The sequence below is a fragment of the Callospermophilus lateralis genome, unplaced genomic scaffold (genome assembly GCF_048772815.1).
Source record: "Callospermophilus lateralis isolate mCalLat2 unplaced genomic scaffold, mCalLat2.hap1 Scaffold_74, whole genome shotgun sequence".
Lineage (NCBI taxonomy): Eukaryota > Metazoa > Chordata > Mammalia > Rodentia > Sciuridae > Callospermophilus > Callospermophilus lateralis.
In genome coordinates, this window is record NW_027515420.1 from 9702420 (window position 1) to 9723200 (window position 20781).

Sequence of the window (20781 nt, forward strand, 5' to 3'; positions counted from 1 at the left end):
ATATTCATATTATTGATAGTGACAAGCCAGAATATGTGTAGTGAGGTAAAAAGAGAGTGTTAGGGACAAAATCCCTCTGAGATTATGCTCTGTTTTTGCTACTATATGTGACCTCTACTTAAGTTACTTAATTCTTTTGGCTGTAGCTCTGTCTCCTACTCTTAATTATATTCTTTTATTTATATTTCAACAACAATCACTCAATAAATTTGGTTACAGTAAGTTTAATGAGTTCCTACTAAATGCAAAGTACTATGGGGGATCCAAAGATAAACCGAATCTGTTCCCTATGCTCAAGAAGTTTCTGTGTAAGACAAGAAGGACTTACAAGTAATTATGTAAAATAAGACAAATTAAATGTGTACTATAGTGTAAATATAATATAATACAGTAGTGATAAAAGATTGAAAATTATTCATAGATTTTGTTTCCTGGGTGACAGAGCAAAAGAGATTAGAAATGAAGATGATAAAGCATTTTTAAATTAACAACATATGTCATGTGAGTTATACCTAGTGTGAGGTGTCTACAGTTTCTGATTCTTACTCAGAACAAGGCAAGTAATTACCACTGTCATGAGACTCATTCATGAGGGATCAGAAATTTCCCATTATCTAAAGAAGATGGAATAGAAATTGAAATATTAGAAGAAGAAAAAATGTTTACTACAGATATCTACTACGTTTTATTTAACAAACTGAGTAAAGACAAATATTTCTTAGTGGAATTGTCTTATAATGCTCCATCCCCCCTTCAAAAGATGTGGTGTGTGGTGGGCTTTATCATAAAGTCTTAGTTTGTTAAAGATGCTGAAGATACTCTGTTAACTGATATGGTAGTAAGAATAATGCCTTCCCCCAAATGTCCATGTTCAGATTACTAGAACCTGTGAGTATCTTACCAACTATGACAATGGGAATTAACATTTCTGGTTAGCTGAGGTTAAAACAGGAGATAATCCTGGACTATCTCTGTGGGTTCTCTGCATTCACAATGGTCTTTAAAAATGGAAAAGAAGCAAAAAAGGAGGTCAAAATGGTGTGATAGGAGAAGGACTCCATGTCATTGCTGACTTTGAAGATCGAGGAAGGGAACTAAGTCAGATAATATGGGTAACCTCTAGAGGCAAGTTAAGGCGAGGAAAATGATTCTACCCTCATGCATTCAGAAGGACATATGGAGCCATATTCTCTTCCAGTGAGGTGCAGGTCAATGGCCTTGCTCGATGTAAGAAAATTTTACATTGCTTTGAACCACTTAGTTTTTGCTAATTTTCTAAGGCAGCAACCTAAAAGTAATCCATCTCATTCCATTATAAAAATAGAATAAATAGAAAGTTAAGTGATTTGCTAAAATAACCAAGACTCCCAGTTTCTAAACCAGAAGTCATGGGCCTTTATACAGTTGTGTTAGAAATCTTACCACTTAAACTCATGATTATTTGGAAACACAGGATAATCTCTTGTTTTAACTAAGCTAACTAGAAATCTTAATTCCCTTGTGATAGAAGGCAAGATATTCACAGTTTCTAGGATAAAGAATACATAAGGAAAAGTATGTTTAATTTTCTTCTATCTTATTTTATTAAATAAGTAATTCTTCAAAGTCCAAGTAAAGAAAATGAGATTAAACATAATTTCTTAGTTCTTATGACCTGGAAGTCAAAGGGCTTAAATTCAATTAAATCCATTGAATATGGTAGAATTATTATAGAAAATTAAGGTGATTTTCATTTCTTTCTTTTACTTTAAATATGATAACTACATTCCAAAATTTATTTCCAAACACTTTAGTTTTTATTTATATGCTACTTATAACCACAATTACTTTCTTAGAATCTTAAATAAAATATATTTTTGTTTGTTTGTTTTTTAATGAATAAGTGAAGGGGTGGCTAGAGAGAGCTGCATTCCTCTAAGAGAAAATTCAAAATTCCAGAAAGGAAGTGAGGAAGAAGGCTAGAAAGATTATCAAGATGTCAAGACACTGACATATTATATGTGGAGGTACAGCCAATGCAGATAGCAGATCTAACATGTAATTAATTGATTCTAAATTGTTTATAATGTAGCACTTAGGATAGCCCCTCAACCTTCAATTAAAGTTTTGCTACATTCAAAAGTCTTGTCATTGTAGTTACTCTGAAGAGAAAAAAAATAAAGGGTCATTTTTACCTTTCACTTAAATTATGACAAACGAATAGCCCTGAAATATGGAACAAAGAACAAAACTTTTCTGAGAGGAAGGAACTGAGAATCAGAAAATATATTAAGGCACTTGGGCCTTCAACCTCGCATCTTATTAGCAACCAGGGAGATTTCTCCATTTTCCTCTTGTCTACAGTGCGGCTACAAATCTGGGATTTTTTTTTTTTATTACTTCTTTTAAAAAAAAAAAAAAAAAAAAAAAAAACTACTCTTGGGCTCCTTTTTTGTGTGCTCGACTTTTCCACCTTTTTCCCTCCCTCCTGCGCTGCTGCTTTTTGATCTCTTCGACTAAAATTTTTTATCGGAGTGTATTTAATCGGTTCTGTTCTGTCCTCACCACCCCCACCCCCTCCCTCCGGTGTGCGTGCCGCCGCTGCTATTGCCGCTGCTGCTGCTGTTGCTGCTCGCCCCGTCGTTACACCAACCCAAGGCTCTTCGTTTCCCCTCTTGGATCTGTTGAGTTTCTTTGTTGAAGAAGCCATCATGGGTGCCCAGTTCTCCAAGACCGCAGCGAAGGGAGAAGACGCCGCCGCAGAGGCCTGGGGAGGTGGCTGTGGCCTCCTCGCCTTCCAAAGCGAATGGGCAGGAGAATGGCCACGTGAAAGTAAACGGGGACGCTTCGCCAGCGGCTGCGGAGCCGGGCGCCAATGAGGAGCTGCAGGCCAATGGCAGCGCTCCCGCCGCCGACAAGGAGGAGCTCGTGGCCGCCTGGAGCAGGGCTGCGTCCCCTGCCTCGGCCGAGAAAGATGAGCCCGCCGCCGCCGCCGCCGCCCCCCCCCCCAGGCTGGAGCGGGCCCTGTGGAGAAGGAGGCCTCCGCAGAAGGCGAGGTCAGGAGCCAGGCTCGCCCACGGCCACCGAGGGGGCGGCTGCATCAGCCGCCTCCTCGATGTCTTCGCCCAAGGCCGAGGACTGGGCCACACCCTCGCCCAGCGACGAGACCCGAAAAAAAAAAAAAAAGAAAAGAAGCGCTTTTCCTTCAGGAAGTCTTTCAAGCTGAGTGGCTTCTCCTTCAAGAAGAACAAGAAGGAGGCGGGAGAGGGCAGTGAGGCCGAGGGCGCTGCCAGTGCCACCGCGGAGGGCGGCAAGGACGAGGCCGCCGGGGGCGCGGCTGCCGCAGCTGAGGCGGGAGCAGCCCCCGGGGAGCAGGCGGTGGCGCCGAGGGAGGAGGCAGCCGGGCGAGGAGGGGGCAGCAGGTGGCGACCCGCAGGAGGCCAAGCCCGAGGAGGCCGCCTTCGCGCCAGAGAAGCCAGCCGCCTGCGAGGAGCCCAGGGCCGCAGAGAAGGTGGAGGAGGCCGGGGCCAGCGCCGCCGCCTGTGAGGCGCCCTCCGCCGCGGGGTCTGGCGCGCCCCCTTAGCAGGAGGTGGCGTCCGCAGAGGAGCCTGCGGCCGCCTGCGCCTCGTCTGCCTGCACAGCCCCGTCACAGGAGGCGCAGCCCGAGTGCAGTCCAGAAGCGCCCCCAACAGAGGCGGCAGAGTAAAAGGGCCAGAGGTTATGAGATAATCGAAGAACTTTTCTCCCCCATTTGTTTGTTGGAGTGGTGCCAGGTACTGGTTTTGGAGAACTTGTCTACAACCAGGGATTGATTTTAAAGATGTTTTTTTCTTTCTTTTTCTTTTTTCATTTCGTCTTCCTTTTTTTTTTTTTTGACTTTTTTTAGCAGTAAATTTTTTTTCCCCTTTCCCCACAGATCCCATCTCAGATCATTCTGTTACCACCATTCCAACTGCTCGAGGAGAGCTTAAAACACCTTCCTCTGCCTTGTTTCTTTTTTCTTTTTTTTATTATTATTTTTTTTGCATCAGTATTAATGTTTTTTGCATACTTTGCATCTTTATTCAAAAATGTAAACTTTCTTTGTCAATCTATGGACATGCCCATATATGAAGGAGATGGGTGGGTCAAAAAGGGATATCAAATGAAGTGATTAGGGGCCACAATAGAGAAAATGAAGTGGTGCATGACATTGCCAAGATAATGTGCCACTAGAAATGATGGTGTAAAGGCTTAGTCTTTTTTTTTTTTTTTAAGAAAAGTTATTACAATGTATTTTGTGAGGCAGGTTTACAACACTACAAGTCTTGAGTAAGAAGGAAAGAAGAAAAAAAAACACCAATACCCAGATTTTTAAAAAAGATCATAGTCTTAGGAGTTCATTTAAACCATAGGAACTTTTCACTTATCTCATGTTAGCTGTACCAGTCAGTGATTAAGTAGAACTACAAGTTGTATAGGCTTTATTGTTTATTGCTGGTTTATGACCTTAATAAAGTGTAATTATGTATTACCAGCAGGGTGTTTTTAACTGTGACTATTGTATAAAAACAAATCTTGATATCCAGACGCACATGAAGTTTGCAACTTTTCACGCTGGCCATTTTTGTAAAACTGCAGTCATCTTGGACCTTTTAATCACAAATTTTAAACTCAACCAAGCTGTGATAAGTGGAATGGTTACTGTTTATACTGTGGTATGTTTTTGATTACAGCAGACAATGCTTTCTTTTCCAGTTGTCTTTGAGAATAAAGGAAAAAAAAAACTTCAGATGCAATGGTTTTGTGTAGCATCTTGTCTATAATGTTTTGTAAATACTGGAGAAGCTTTTACCAATTTGACTTAGAGATGGAATGTAACTTTGCTTACAAAAATTGCTATTAAACTCCTGCTTAAGGTGTTCTAATTTTCTGTGAGCACACTAAAAGCGAAAAATAAATGTGAATAAAATGTTATATATATATATATATATATATATATATATATATATATATATATATATAAAACATATAACCCCATCAAAGGTGCATATAAAAATATAATCCCTCAAAGGTGCATATAAAATTATGAGGAAATTTTGATCCTGAAATCCTTATGAATAGGATTTGTGGAAAGTTAAATATCTGGTTGATACCAGCTCACTAGTGTTGAACAAGATTATAATCATTATGACCAATAATTTTAATCATGATAACTAAAATTTATAGGAAGTTCTTTACTAACCTCTGCCCCAAAACCTTTTAAATATATTACTTTATAGAATTCATTGAAGAATTCTATGAAGTAGTAACTATGGTGACTTCCATTTCTTTTTTTTTAATATTTATATTTTAGTTTATCTTTATTTCATTTTAATGTGGTGCTGAGGATCGAACCCAGTGCCTCACCTGTGCTGGGTGAGCACACTACCACTGAGCCACAACCCCAGCCTATGATGTTTCCATTTCTTAAGTTGAAAATGAAATATAAAAAAAAAATTGCTTGCCCAAGATTTTATGCACTTAGAAAAGGAAGAACAAAACACTTCACTTGAACTCAGATTTGTCTCATTTCACAATTGTAATGAGTGAAACCAGTGTTTCCAAAAATCTAGTCTAAATCATTTGTTAATATGATTGGATACTGTTTTATAAATACAGACACTTGGACCTTGTCTAAACTTATAATTGAAAATTAAGCCCTGTTCAAGGCTATTAAATCTTCTGTGTGAAATTAAGCTTCCTTTTAACTCTCTCTGTGAGTGTGTGTGTGTGTGTGTGTGTGTGTGTGTGCATGTATGTTGTTCTTTAATTGTTTAAAAGTGATCATTATACACATTTAAGTTTAAGCACTACCACATTCTATCGTATCCAAAATCTTAACTGCCCTAGATCAACTTTCCTAACACAGGATTGTGCAAGAACCCTTAAGCATACTGAGGTTGTATTGGGCTTCTGGATTTGGCACTGAAAACTTATTTAATATATTTTTGCAATCTACTTATATACATGTGAGAAAATGATTGAAGAAAGAAAATTGACACTTACTGAATTTCACTTTGGGCATGTACCAAGCAAGGCACTTACATTAACTCATTTAATCTTCAAATTATTATCAAACTGCTTCCCTCCCCTTCTAGATGAAACAGAACTTCAGGTCTTCTTCAGATTTCTCTTATGTAGGTAGCTATATTATTTATATCTTGTAACTATTGTCTCCACCACTTATCTCCTTTCTCCCACTCTTTCTGTTACATGTTCTTAAACTGTGAAGTGAGGCATACCAAACAATGACTGTATAAATGTAAATATACAAATTCAGAAATAATGAAGTCATGCAGATGGAGGCCCATGATGGGATGAATGGATTTGTAAATGGAGGAAGAGAGACTTGAGTTGGCTTGTTCCCTTGCTCTCCCCATGTGATGCCCTCTACCAAGGGATGACCCACCATGATGGAACCTTGATCTTGGACTTCTCAGGTTCCAGGACTATGGGGAATAAATTTCTTTTCTTTACAAATTATACCATCTGTGATATTCTGTTGTAGAGTGCAAAATAAACTAAGACAAATGGGAACAAATTCATGAAGCAGAACAGACACTTGAGCCTGTACAAGGGCAGTGAAATTCAAGAGTGTGGTCAAGTCAGGGAAACGCAAAGCTTCCTGTGAGAAAGTGTCTTGATGAGAACGGGGAATGAGATGAAGATGGTGAAGTAGAAAATTACTAAATTAGAAAGGACTTGTAACCTATCCTTATGTGTTTTTATGTCCCTCAGATGTGAAAGGGAATGGTTGAAGGATTTTATAGGGGAGGTACTAATGTGCAGTCCAGAAATGACTCTCTTATCAAGGTGAGCAATAAATTGAAAACTCTCAACTGGAGTCAGTGCTGTTTCCCTTTCCAAAGTTCATTTTATCTCTTCTTCCCTACTAACACAGCACAGTTATATTTGGCTATGTGAGAGTGTGTGCATGTGTGTGTGTGTATGTGTGTGTATGTATGTTTGTGTATATATATTGCTTTACCCAGGCTCCTTCACAGCTGAGGGTGGATACACAATCAACCTGGGGCCAAAATATATAAAGTAAGCCTTTCTGAGAAAGTTTTCAATTTTCTGACTTAGGTGCTTTCCCTTCCTTCTTACCCTTCCTCCTCTTTCCTGCCAAGACACAAAGACAGAAACCACTTTCTCCACATGGGGCATTAGAAAGAGAAGAGAAGCCTGGTCTTTGATGATGTTATTGAGTCAATGAAACAATCTCCTTTTAAGCGGCCTATACCCTTCCTTAAATGTTCTTTAACATCCCCTTTCACATTGCTGTTTCCATCATCTACCATTTCAAATCTTATCTCCTTAACAATAGTATACACTTCTTGGGGAAAACAGAGTGTTATACTTTTCACAATGTTTTATAGATACTGTAAATTTGAACTGCATACTTACTATTCCTTTATCCCAGGTTTGTAAAATACATTTGAAGAACAACGTGGCAATGTGCTTAAAGCAAATATTGTTACTATTCTTTTTCTTCCTGTAAATGATAAAATAATTTGTGATAAAAATTTGACTAAAAAAATTGAAAAGAAGTCAGCTAACTCAAAATATTTGGTATTCTTTTAATTTTTTTATAAGTTACTTTACCAATTTTTCTGAGATTGAGAGTTTACTTCTAAGAACTCTCTTGTTTCCAAAACAATTCTATTTCAATTAAATGGTCGAAAGAATACAAAAATTTTATGGTCTCCTTGTAAATTAGACTATCCCTATTACTAATATACATAAGGAGTATGAAATATATAGCACATTGGCTAACTATTAAGAAAATAAATCTAGATGATTACCTTATTTCTTACACTAAAATTAAGAAATATTACATATATACATGCAATAAGTACAACCCTAGAAGTGCTGTAAGAAACCATAAGTGAATTTTTTTAATAAGTGAATAATTTTATAATGAGGAAAAAGATTTTCTAAGTATAACATTGGACTGGAAATAATACAATAAAGGAAGATATGTTTGTGTGTGTGAATATATTAACATTTTAACAAATATCTTTAGAAGACTATGTAGAAATAAAAAGGAAAACAGAAAAAGAAAAACATCAAAAAATTACAATGGATTCACTAATGACTTTATAAATTAAATTAGATAATCAGTTATTAGTCATTTAAATTAAAGAGTACCTACAAGTGAGTAAGATGAAAAAAAAAGGCAACATATAAACAGCCAAAAAACAAGAAAGGAAATTCAGATTTACCCATGCTAATAAAATAATAATGTATAGGATTTTCTACATATCTAATTCACTACTGTTATGAAGAATGATGACATTGGACTTGAGGCTTGTTAAGGCATGTGGTGTTTTATAGTGTCTGGAAGGGAGTATTAATTTATGCAATTCATTTGGAGAACAATTTTGTAAATAATGACAATTATTTTTCAAATAATGGCAATTCCTATCAGTATGTAGAAAGTATTAGAAAGCAAAAACAATAGATTAGTAAAGATAATTTGAAAATAAGAATTAACAAATTAGAAAAAAATTACTATATAAAATGAACTACGCCTTCCGGTTTAAAAATGAGATAATATGACCAACTAGCTTAATTATGATCCAGAGAAAAAAAAATTAGACTATCATTCAGTCCCTAAAAACTTCAGTAGTGTTGCAGACACAACTTCCATGGAGTTAATCACCAACCTTCTGACATGCGTGTGTCACCCTAGAGCATTGAGTTTGCTTTCCACTTACCACTCATAAGATTCACTTACCCCACTGTGAACCAGCATAACTTTCTATGGAATGTCAAATATTAAGGTCTCAATGAACTGCATTTTGACAGAGGAATTAGCATGGTTGTAGGTCAACATGGTTTGAATGTTTGTGTTCCTGTTGAAAATTAATCCCCAATGAAAAAGTATTAAGAGGTGGGCCTTCAGAAAGTGATTAGGCCATGAAACTGTGACTTCATCAACAGACTAGAGTTTTATAAAAGAGCTGAAGGGAATTAACTAGGTTCTTTATGTTCTTACACCTTCCACATTTTAGGACATAGCCACAAGGTGCCTTTTTAGAAGCAGATAGCCATCCTTTCCAGACACTAAATCTGCCTTGATCGTGGACTTCCCAGCCTTTAAAACTTGAGAAATAAATTTCTGTTATTCAATAATTGCCCATTATTTTAGTCAGAATTTTTTCTGCTGTGACTGAAAAGAGCAATTTTAGGGGAGGAAAAATTTATTTGGGGGCTCATGGAATCAGAGGTGTCTGTATATAGACAGCCAACTCCATTCCTCAGGGCTTGAGTTGAGGCAGAACATCATGGCAGAAGAGTATGGCAAAGGGAAGTGGCTCACAATGTCAGAAAGCAGATAGAGCAACTCCACTTGTGAGATACAAAATACATAACCCAAAGGCATGCCCTAATGACCCACCTCACCCAGCCACACCCTACCCACTTTTATCCACCATTCAATTAATCCCATCAGGGAACTTATTCACTGATTGGATTAAGGGTCTCATGGCCCAATCAGTTTTCTTCTAAATCTTCTTGCATTTTCTCACACATGAGTTTTTATGGATAGGTTACATCCAAACTATAACACCCAATTTGTGGTATTTTGTTATAGCAGCAGTAATGGACTAAGACAGGTGAGGATAATGAGTGAATAATGCTGTCTTTACCATGTAAATACCATTTTTATTCCTCATTACTCTGGGTTTTTTTTTTGGGGGGGGTCATGTGCCAGGGATTCAACTCAGGGGCATTCAATCACTGAGCCACATCCCCACCCTATTTCATATTTTATTTAGAGACAGGGTCTTACTGAGTTGCTTAGCACCTCACTTTTTACTGAGGTTAGTTTTGAACTCTCAATCTCCCTGCCTCAGTCTCCCCAACCTCTAGGATTGCAGGCATGTATCACTGCTCTGGGCTCCTCATTACTCTTGCCAATAGAGCAATTTCCATGATAAGATCAGTATCTATGAAGGCTGTGTTGATCAGCAATCAGCAGCTACACTTAGGGATATCACCTGGCTAACTTTATAGCAGTGCACAATATCCATTGCAATCCACTTAAGTTTTGCAGACACTAAATAGACATATTGACAGAAGATACAACTTCACTCCAAGAACTACCACCCCTGTATTCTGCATTCCTTAAGTTTTTGATAGTGATACTATGGTTTGAAATTCCTTCTGGAGCATATTTGCTTTCCTGTAAGAGTGACTTGTATTCCATAGACCAGGGAATACTTTGAGGCATCTGATATTGAGTACATCTATTCCAAGTATATGCTTGACGATTGGGGAATGAACTATCAGGACAGTTATAGATCCAAAGAACCTACTTCAGAACAGACTTAAACCAGAACTCCATTCATTACCTAGTTTTTATAAGCTTATCAAGGGTTGTAATGTCACTCAGGATCCCTGGTATCAACATCAATTCATATTCCATATCTGAGAATTCTGAAAGTACATGAGCAGTCCCTCCTCTTCAGTGCATAATTACCTTGATAATTGATCACAGATGTTTTAAGTAAAGTTCAAGGGAATGTTTATTATATATACTTGTATTGTGTTGCCAGATATTTCCTCAAGAGGGTTTGGCTTCCTTCAATCAATATACTTTGGGTTTGTAAACTGACATAGATACAAAATGTCTGAGAAAGTACTATTTTCCATTGCAGTAGCTAATCACCAATTGCTAATTTTTGTTGGCTATACAAATTAAGTAACAGCCCTCATTAGGTGTCCATTTTCTTCACTCCCTAGAACATTTTTTTGCCCACCACCACAGTTCCCTGTGAGTTAAAGCACCCTGATTGTTTTATGGCCTTGTTGTCTATTGTTGTCCTTATGTCCACATTGCCTCTAATGTACGGAGCCACCCCCTGACCTCTCCCTTTCAGGAACACTCTCACGAGCAAGAAAATCAATTCCATGGTGATATCTTCTACTATCAGTCCTGAAATATTGAGCTCTGTCATTCATTCCTTTTTGCCTTAGTTAAAACAAAAAGTGTCCTCTGGGCTCTCCTATGAAACAGTAGGATAATGGGTTTCCAGTCTTCTACATCCAAAGTATTATACCAAACATTCCAAAGTATTTCTAGTATCCTCACTTCATTTCTATAGGCATCATTACATCCAAGCTTCAAAATGTCATATCAAAACCATACTAAAACTGCCCCCAGTCATCCTTGTCAAAAAGCTGAATCACAAGTCCTGGTAGGATATTTTCATGTTAATGTAACTTCCCCTATTGGTCTATATTCCTCCATGACTAATACTGCCAATCTAATACCAAAGGTGTTCCCCTAGTTCCTACAAGTACTTCATAGCCAGGTCTGGAAATTTCTTTTGTATACAAGGTGCTTCAGGGGCTGGAGTTGTGGCTCAGTTGTGGAGTGCTTGCCTCACACATGTAAGGCTCTGGGTTCTATCGTTAGCACCACATAAAAATAAATAAATAAATATGCTAAAGGTATGATGTCCATCTACAACCATTTTTTAATATTTATTTTTCAGTTTTTGGTGGACACAACATCTTTATTTTATTTTAATGTGGTGCTGAGGATGGAACCCAGCACGTTACTGCCTGAGCCACATCCCCAGCCTGCAGAATATTTATTTTAAAAAGTGCTTCAACTCTTGTTACTTGCAGTAGTTATATAAAGTCATCACATTAGAAAATACATAGGGCAAATATAGGGGTAGGTTTCCATGAGCTTCTGGTTATATTTTTCTCATCAGATAAATATATAACCATTTTTATATGTGTTTTGTTTAATGATACTTTATTTAATATTTTTTACTGATTCAATAACTTTTTTTAATTTTAAAATTTATTTTTAATTGACTCATTAAAAATTGTATGTATTGGGAGCTGAGGTTGTGGCTCAGTGGTAGAGCTTTTGCCTAGCATGTGTGAGGCACTGGGTTCAATCCTCGGCACCATATATAAATAAATAAATAAATAAATAAATGTCTATCTACAACTAAAAAAAAAAATTAAAATTGTACATATTGGGTAGTATATGATATTTTGATACATAAATTTAATGTTCAAAAAGAGTAAGCATATTTATCTCAACAAATATTTAATATTTCTTTGTGAAAGCACTCAAAATGACTTCTTGCTTTTTTAAAATATACAGTTCATTGTGATTTTATGTACTCATCCTACTGTGCAATAGAACACCAGAACTCCTATTTAACTGTACCTTAGTACTCATTGAGTACTAAGTACTAAGTACTAAGTACTTAGTACTCACTCCCCTCCCTCCATTCCTTCATTCTTTACTCATTAATGTGGAACTTGCAGCCAATAGCACTACATAACCTGAATGGAGCTTATATAACTCCTACATTTTCTCTATAAAGCACATTTTGTGCCAAAAAACATTGAGACAGCATTCTATCACTACATTTGGGGTCCATTTTGAACACTGAAATTACCAATAAAGAGCACAAAAATGGGAAAAATATGGTTACAGATAGGCTGGCAAAGGGGCTCATGTTTACAGTATCAGAGCTAACACAAGAAGGCACAGAGTGAACTTGTTCAACCTAACCTGAGAATGAATGCCATTAACACTAAATTTTTTGTAGTTCTGTGTATGACCTTGAATGACAGGAAAGTGTCACATGAGTATTGTCTTGTGGTTACAAATAAATCCTAGTAAGTAGGTGAATTTGCAAACAAAGTCCATGAATGAGGATCAGCTGTATTTCCAGATGAAACAGGCTACATCTCCCTAGTCAAGGCAATGGGTGAATGATGGAGAAGGCAAATCTTAAAGATGGACAAACATTATCTTTTAAGTCTGTCTCATCTCAGGTTCTGATAAAGTTTTTATCAAAGGGGAGGCTACTCTCTTTTAATAAGTGTCGAGGGTTTGCTATTCAGGGTACTCTAGTGATATTAGTCTCAGACTCATAAACCTGTCTTTGACACTGGAGACCTGAAAAGGTTGGGCATTATCTCTTTATTATAACATTGCCACTCTTACAAACAGCTCCTGAGTCTAGTTTTCAGTTAGCCTGCATGAGACAAAATGCAAACCCTACTATTGACCACATACATAGAATTAATGGTATTTAATTAATTGAGCTTGTGTTTTTCTTTTTCAAAAGAATTTTTAACTAAAAGTTAATAAATGCCTGCAACAACTCCAGTCTTCATAATTACTCTCTTTCTCATACCTGTCAAATGCTATAACTACTATATAGCCCGATACTTTACCTTTTACTTCTACTCCATTCTAATCCTAGTTAACCACAGGAGAATTCTAAAACAGGAAACTAATAGGAAAAGCACAAGCTTTATCAGATATTAAAATATTTTACTATCCAGGTAATAGATGGAATCAATAGGAATTAAAAGACAAACCAATGGAATTTAATAGGGAAAAAGTGCAATGTATATGGGAAAATAGTGTATGTTTAAATGTTGTTTTTCAAAGTAGTTAAATCACGGATGTTTGGTGGTGGTGTTACAGAGCTGGGTCCTTCCAGGAAACTGAGGCAGCATGAAGACCCTCCTGCTCTTCAAACTCTGATTCTTGCAATGAAGTCAGAAAGATTTCAGACATGTCACAGAGTGACAGGAATGTGTTTAGTGATGAGATAGGCAAAGGGAAAGGGGACACTCTCAAGGGAGAGAGTAGGTCCTCTCAAAGAGGAGAGGGACAGTGTGCCCCTCCTGCACTCCAGTTTTTTTGGGGGAATCCCAAAGAAATTTCCAGAGAATCCCACCCAAGTCCACTTCCTGACTTTTAAAAAAATATTTATTTATTTATTTTATTTAGGTATATATGAAAGCAGAATGCATTTTGATTCATTGTATGCAATTGCAGTACAACTTTTAATTTCTCTGGTTGTATATGTGACAATATATGTGAAGTCATACTGAAAGCAGGATATAGGACTTTCAACTCCCCACTAACATGACCACTCTTAGGTCACTTTGGCCCATGCTAACTGGTTCTAATTGATTTTTTTTTATACTGGGCATTGAACCCAGAATGCTCTACCACTTCCCTAGGCCCTATTTGTAATTTTTTAGAGACAGGTTCTCCCTAAGTTGCTGAGAGCTTCGATAAGTTGGTAAGGCTGGCTTCGAACTTGCGATTTTCCTACCTCAGCTTCCCGAGCCACTTGGATTACAGGTGTGTGCCATTGCACCTGGCTTCTAATTGGATTCTTAACCATAAATTCTTATTGATTTTATGATTAGTAGGAATTATCCTTATCTCCTTGAGTGTCAGGATCTAATTTATGAAAAGGGTCACAAAAGTCTCCCCCTTCAGGATAATTTGATTCCTCTTACAGATGTTATTTTAGGCCTACTACATTTCTCCTGCAAATAACAGGTAGTTTGCTGAGGAATGTGCCATAGCCTGTCCACTTAAGCTAGGCAGAGTTGCAGGTAATTACTTCTTGGAAAAGAAAGTGTGTGGATGTCAGCACAGTGGGTCTATTTTATATTTTCTTGACCTCATGATCCCATCATTCCCATCTGTCTGTCCCCTAACATTCTTCACTTAAGGACTTTGGGCCCCTAAATTCTTTTAGAATATTGGACATTAACTCATTCTGGTTGCTTCCTGCTGAGAGAGGGCAAAGTTGGGGGAAAGTGACCAAAAGTCCTTGTTCTCCATCAGGTGGATAGTTAAGGGTATTACCTCACCTTACCACCACTTGCCACTGTCCTTTAACAGGAGAGGCAAGAGGATCTTTCTGATGTGTGTGAGGTGTGGAAGTAGAAGAGTCAAGGATGATTCCTGAGGAATGAATGAATGAATAATACTAGTATGGAGGAGTGAGGGAGTTTCTGAATGAGATCAGAAAGATATTTCTGGGGAGAGAGTGCAGATCATTGTAGGGTGTCATGGGCCACAGTGAGAATTTGAGAATTTCCATTATATTTCGAGTGAAATTGTTATTGGGCAGCTGTAATACCAACTGGTAGGAAAGAAGCTATTCTATAACACTCTGCTCCAGAAATACTTTTAGTCAAATTGGTAGAAAAATAGGTTTTGTTCAAACCAGCTTTGAAGGAAGAAGATAAAAGCTTAAATTGTTTCAAAAGTTCCATTTCTGATAACACTGAAAATAAGCATAACTTAATTTTCTTTTTAATACTGAGGATTGATCCCAAGGGCACTGAGCCACATCCCCAGCCTTTTTTTTTTTTTTTTATTTTGAGAGAGAGTCTTACTAAGTTGCTTAGGACCGTGCCAAGTTGCTAAATCCGGCCTTGAATTTGTGATCTTCCTGTCTCAGTCTCCTGAGTTGCTTGGATTATAACCATGGGCCCTAGCCTAGCTTAGCAGAGTTTTAAAGAAGAGGAAGGGAGGTGACAAAAGGCAGGAAATGTACACATGTTGATTTACTGAGCTTGAAGTTAAGACAGGCCTGAGTAGGCAATCTCTGCCACCATCTTCTTTGGTGCTTGTCAGGTTGGGGAATCAGGGCCTTTCAGCTTCCTTGCTGGGTAGGAGGAATGTGTTCCCAATTTGGAGAGAGAGGGATCCAAATTCAGTCTATTTAAATCCCCCTCCCATTTAGTTCATACCCTCAATCTTGAGGAAGTTGGAGTTTCCATGTCATCTGGCTGGCAGTTCATAAGAAGTTAGATGCTTATTTCTCAATGAGGCAAATTCTGAAATTTTAATAGCTCTGCCCAGGGGAAGTAGTCTAGTGTTATTCTGTGTAAGAATTCTCCTTTCATAAACTACTAGCTGTTTATTTTTTTGGTGGGTTTTGACAAGTGATACTACATGATTTACACTCCCCATCCCCAACTGTCTCAGAATGATTCTCTCTGAAAAATCTATTGTTCATTTGCCAAACATCTTGGCTTTGCCCTTGTGGGAGCTCTTTCAGTTCTTTTATCTGAGTGCTCCCATGTTGATGCGAAGTGACAGTTGGAGTCAGCAGTAGAAGACCCCCTTTCAACCAATTTTAAGCAACAGAGGTTTTCTGAAAGATTAGCTCTTAATCAGATGTGGTGATGCATGCCCGTAATCCCAGCAAGTTGGGAGGCTGAGACAGGAGAATTGAAAGTTCAAGGCCATTCTCAACAACTTAGCAAAATCCAGTTTCAATTTTTTTTAAAAAAATGGGGATTTAGCTCAATGGTAAACACCTATGGGTTCAGTCCTCAGTATTGAAAAGGAAAAAAAAAAGATTAACTATTAGACCTAAAAAATATAAACCACTAATAAGAGGATAGCAATCTAGTCTGTATAACAGATTTGATCTAATGAACACAATCTCTTTAGTTTTATCATCTTTATCCAAAGAAAAACAGCCTGTCTGAAGTAGCAATCCTGTCAGATCTGCACTGGAAGAGTGTCTGTTTAGCTAGAATCCTTTATATGTAAATCAAGACTATCAACTGGGTAGAAAGCATCTTCAGAATTAAGGTACATTTTACAGATTGTAAAAGCTTTGAAAAAAGGTTGCAAGGATTAATGTCATTCCATCTATTAAAAACATACATTTACTGGAAAGTGCTTTGTAAACTAAGTTGCAACACAATGTAAACAAGTTTAATTAAGAAAATCCCTTTTTTAAAAATAGCCAGTCTTACACATATATTAAAATCTTTAACTTTTAAATTGTCTTGAGTTGGAGGATGAATGAAAAAGAACTACCCCCTATGAACTACAGAGACATGGTTTACATTATGTAAAAATGACTGCAAACAACATAGAAGTTATTATTATTACTCAGAGAACTTAGCAACTTAGTAAAACAATTTAGTTACCTCTCTAATATGTTAAGACACTAAGCATGATTTACAGCATTATATTCAGACTGTCAGATTTTTAAAGCTTCAGAACATTTGTAGCAATAAAACATGACATTACTTTTTAAAAAAAGTGATTCATTTAACTAGAAGTACAAACTAAAAAAAGACACTGTAGAACAAATGAATATTTGAACAAATGAATATTTGAACAAATCTTAATTCTTGTAGGACTTTATTTTCTTTTAAGCAATTAAAAGCATACCAAAATCAGCAGAAAACCTGAGATTATCTTGATAAAACATAAAATCTTTTTCAAGACAATTCTCTGCAAATTTTGCAGAGTGACCCAGTTTTTGCCAAATTATTGGATCCTTACTTGCCAATGAATTTTAAAAGTTATTTTTAAGTTCCTCTGGAATTAAAAGCATTGCTAGACGTTTGACAGACACAGAACAAAATTCATTTAACATTTCAATAAGGCAGTGAAACACCTTGTTCATGGGAGTAATAAAACCCAAGCAGTTTGTGCAGTAAATACAAAACCATGAATGGAAATTACTTGAGTTGTTCCATATGTATCACCATATCCTATATAGTCTCTAACAAGGCAGGCATGATAATAAACTCAAAAGAGGCAAACTAGTTTTATGGCATTTAGGTTATCGGATGAAAGTACAGGTTTATAGTTAATTTTTGAAACTGATAGAATTTATAATCAGTTAACAACAACAACAAAAACACTACAATTATGGATCATTATAAAATGTTTTTCTAGAAATCAGAAATATAAACTATACATAGTTTACCAGCCTTTTCAATAATCTGTTATTTCCTTTGGCTTTTCAGGTCTGAAACAAGGGAAGTGTTACTGAAAGCTCCATCCTGGTCCCCAATGCCAATTTAAAAATGAGAACATGGTTTTGAGAAAAAGGAAAAAGCAATATATTGCTTTGACAGAAAAGGAGAAACCACTGAGCCACAAAAAAACCACTGAGCCATAAAATGCTCAGCCCTTTTTAATATTTTATTTAGAGAGAGAGTCTTGCTGAGATGCTTAGGGTCTCACTAAATTGCTGAGGCTGGCTTTGAACTTGTAATCCTCCTGCTTCAGCCTCCCCAGCTGCTGGGATTACCAGAGTGCACCACCAGGCCTAGCAGAACAGTGTATTTTTAAAGAAGCTATCAAAGGCTACATTCCAGATGTTTCCTGTAGGGGGATTATGATTCACTTCTTAATTTGGGACAAAGAGAAGAGGAAAAAACTTGTCTGTTTTAAGATAAGTTTCTGTGACGGAGCAGCAAGGGCTGTTTCATTCAAAGCATGAAGTGGACCAATGTTACAAGAGGACAGTGAATTTCCACATCTATCAAACAATTAACATTGTAGATAAACCATGAATGTCATACATAGATATAAGCATCACACATTTATTATAGAAAACAGAAAGGGGGAGAAATAAATTACAGTAGAAGGGGTAAAGAGAAAAGAGGGGATGGGAGGGGGGAGGGGGGATAGTAGAGGATAGAAAAGGCAGCAGAAAAAAAAACATACAAAAGATTTGAACTGATATTTCTCTAAAGAAGATAAACAAATATACAATAAGCACAAGAAAAATTGTTCAATGTCATCAGTCATTAAGATAGTGAAATCAAGATCCAATGAGATATCACTTTATAATTCATTTTCAAAAGCAGACAATAACAAAGGTTGGCAAAAATGTACAGAAGCTGGAGATCTCATCATGGCTCATACATACAAGTTGATGGAAATGTGTAAGTAATACACCACTTTGGAAAAAATTTGGCTAAAAAATTATGATAAATATAGAGGTACCATAGGAACCCATCAATTCCTCCTAGAAACATACCAAAAAGTTAAGAAAACACATTGCCACCAAAAATTTGTATGCAAATATTAATAAAACTTATACACAAATGTTTAATATTATGTACCCCAAAGTGTAAACAACGCAAGTGTATATCACTAGATGAATAAAGAAAATGTAGCATAAAAAAAGAAAACAGAACATTTCTGATCTTAGAACACGATGATTTTTATCACTAAATTATGATTTTATTGTAAAATCAAAATAATTTTAAAACCTACATTTTTAAAAATTCAAAATGCCTGTCCAATTTACTCACTTTAATAGCTATCTTTAGATTGCTCAGGGAACTCTAGCATAGTTAACATTTGAAAGTTTACTTTTTCTTTCTTTTCTTTTCTTTTTTTTTTTTTTTTTTGCTGAAAAGGTTCTAAAAGGTTCTAAAAGGTTGTTGTATATAGAAAACATTAAACACTAATCTCAAGCATCTAGAGCAAATATCCTAATTGGATAGCAGGCTAGAAAAAATGTTACTACGTTTTAAAGACATTCTTATTCTGAATGTTTAAATTATTTGTTATAAATTTACTAAAGTTATGTAGATCAAAAGGCATTTGGACTAAGTTTCTATAAGTCAACTTAGTACATGCAAACAGACAACTCAGGAGCATATAAACATACCTAAAACTTAGATTTGACATTTGCTAGTTTCAAAATTCAAACTTTTGACCAGATATTGAAAGCAGTCAACTTTTAAATGTGAGTTTTCAAAGTTGTTGAGATCAGGTAGAAAATTTATGCCTTAAAGACAATGGCAAGGCCTGGTGAGCAAGTTTTTTTTCTAGAGACAGACAAAACAAAACAACAACAGAAAAATACTTTAGGTAGAGAAAACTAATTATGCCTTAATTATGCAAAGCAAAAATATACAACTTAATCATGAAGAATAAAAAACTCAGTAAATTCACTTGATGTGATGGGTTAGGGCAATTTATAAGGTCTAATAAAGCAATCATGGGTGGATTTAATTCATTTTCTTTTGATAGAGGCCCATCTGATGACTGAAGCAAAGACTATGTGGGGAAGATAAAGCTGTTGCAGCCCTCAGAGTCTGCCTAATAAGCCAGTTGTCAAATTAACAAACATGAAAGAATTACAATAAATTAGTGGCAATTTTAGGAATTTGGGCCATAATATACTCTTTTTTTTTTTGGTACCAGAGATTGAACTCAGGGGCACATGACCACTGAGCCACAAACCAGCCCTATTTTGTATTTAATTTAGAGATAGGGTCTCATTGAGATGTCTAGTGCCTCACTTTTGCTGAAGCTGGCTTTGAACCCTCACTCCTCCTGCCTCAGCTTCCTGAGCCACAGGAAGTGCACAACAGGCATGCACCACAGTGCCTGGCTCATGATCTACTCTTCCAAAACAAAACCAAACAAATTAGTGTTCAACCAAATCAAAATAATCCTGGATTTTTAAAAAAATCTTACTAACCAGTACCCCAAAGCAAAGGTATAGAACAGTTTACTTAAGTTCCTGGCAGCTGAGCCCAACCAAGAAAAGCTCAATGGCAGCAGATACCCAGTACAGCAAAATGATAACCAGTACTACCAAAAATGGTAGTCCAAGTATTACTGGGTGGCCCAGATTCTGCTTGGGGAAGAAAGAGGCTAGGCCATAATACTCACCACTCCAGAAATAGTGGGAATAAAATTGGTAGGAAAATAGTTTTTATTCGAAGTTAGCTTTGAAGGAAGATGGAAGAAACTTCATTGTTTCAAAAGTTGCAACTACAATGAGCCACATATGGTGAAACACATGTGCAATCTTAGTGACTTGGGAGACTAAGGCAGCAGGATGGCAAGTTCAAAGCCAGCCTCAGCATCTTAGCAAGACCCTGTCTCAAAAGGAACTGGGGATGTAGTTATAGCTCAGTGGTAAAGCACCCCGGGGTTCAATTCCCAGCTTGCTACACACACACACACACACACACACACACACACACTCACAACAAGCTCTGGGAGGAGGAAAGCTTTAAAGAATGAAAGGGGTGCATTAGGACAAAAGGAGTTACAAGGTTCTGCCTCCTTCAGAATCGTTGTTTTAAAGGAGTTTCCCAAGTTCCAAGTACCCTCCCCAGCCTCCTCATTATATAAGTTAGGACCTCTGGGGACCAGCATCTGTGTCTTCCTTTTAGAAGTTTTCTTTAGAA

General features: G+C 36.9%; 1 pseudogene; it reads left to right on the plus strand.

The window, feature by feature from the left end:
* The first annotated feature begins 2690 nt into the window (after positions 1–2690).
* LOC143389904 (myristoylated alanine-rich C-kinase substrate pseudogene) lies at positions 2691–3685 on the plus strand (annotated as a pseudogene).
* Positions 3686–20781: the final 17096 nt, after the last annotated feature.